Source organism: Phyllostomus discolor, chromosome 4 (genome assembly GCF_004126475.2).
Source record: "Phyllostomus discolor isolate MPI-MPIP mPhyDis1 chromosome 4, mPhyDis1.pri.v3, whole genome shotgun sequence".
Classification (NCBI taxonomy): domain Eukaryota; kingdom Metazoa; phylum Chordata; class Mammalia; order Chiroptera; family Phyllostomidae; genus Phyllostomus; species Phyllostomus discolor.
In genome coordinates, this window is record NC_040906.2 from 158,876,641 (window position 1) to 158,878,318 (window position 1,678).

Consider the following 1,678-nt stretch of genomic DNA (forward strand, 5'->3'; position numbering starts at 1 on the left):
ACACCCCAACTCTGACACTATGTTTAAGCAGTCCCAGTTTGCTCTGTACACCTCAGATGTGCACCTTTCAAACTACTTAATCTGTGTCATTCAATGATGGGACTAGGGTGAGGCCTAGAGGAGGAACTTACTCTCAGGGTCATGCAGATGCAGGGTGAGAATAGTGCCTCCTTAAATTTTACTCTATAGGTACCTTAATTCTTTACCTTGGTCCTGGCCCTGGAGGAACTTGTTAATTCTAAGTAATCCCCAATCATTAAAAAAGAAGATATAAATAAATTTTAGTACCCCACTAAAATGTGTTCTGGGTTGCTTAGGAGACTTTCAAAGAACAGTGATTTAATATTTGATCTTCACACAAATAGAGTTGAGTAAAGTAGGCATTGACTGATAAAGTCTTTCTGTGAATTACACACACACACACACACACACACACAGTCACCCCAGAGAGACAGCAGGACTCTTTGAGGTATTCAAAACACAAAAGTATCTGCAAACATTAATCTTCACCCTAGGAGGGAGGTTTGTGTTCATATTGTCCAACTTAGTTGGTGTATTTAATATACTAACATGTCCATAACAATCTTAACAGTAATTGCCCTTTTCTCCTTCACCTTGTCATCATACTAATTAAATTGTTTTACTACATAACATTTGTTATAGTGTATAGTATAATTTTCCCTTGCTCAGGTTTGGTTATGATCATTTTCTATCAATGGTGCTATTTTACAATGGTGCTATTTTTATACAAGTATATATAGCTCTGCATTTAAGATTATATGAGACTGTTCATCTAACTCTTGGGTTTACTTGTGGCTCGGTGCTTAAAGAGTGTGCTGACTGCAAGCAGCTACAAAGAACTGTGAATACCCATTAAAGGGGTAAGATTGGGTTTTAACAGGAAATTCCTTTGACCCTCAGCTATATCTATGACACATGTTATTTGGCCCATTGAGTTTTTTTTAATGCTAGCAATAGCAGAAATGTGCCATGGCTATTGACTTAAAGACTCTATGGTTTATTTCATAAGTTTGTGGAGTAAGTATAAAAATAAATGGCATTTTCTGCTAGTTTTAGCCACATTTCTTTCCCACTTCATACCAATCACACTTATCCCCTCTCATCATGTATAGCTGCAAAAAAGTAAGAAACTTGTGCTTCTCCCTGAAATCAAGTTGTAAATTATCAAGAAGCAACTCTTCAATACTCTGAATGGTTGCAGTAAAATGCCCCACCTTGACATAAACAAGAAGAAAACTGGAGCATTCTAGTAAGAGCTTAACACCACTAAAAAAGGATTACTGATTTCTCTTTCCTTATAGCTTTAGATCATGGGACATATCAGAATTCTCAATAGGTTCCACACTCACAAATCAGAGGGTATGTATTTCTCTCCAATTAACTAATTTACCATCCTGTACAGGACCAAGGGGTTTGGTATCTTTATCAATCAGAAAAGTGCTATAAAATAAACCCTAAAGGTTCAGTAGAAGTTTACTTCTTATTCACTTAACAGGGTTTCTGGTAGATGGGAATATTTCTTTATGTGGTGCATCAGGGAGCTGAGCTACTTGTGTTATCAGGTTTTGCTATCCCTTAGGACTGTGGAGTCTTCTACATCCCATCTTAAGGGCAAACAGAGATATGATGAAAGTCTACTAAATTCTTAACATCTTGG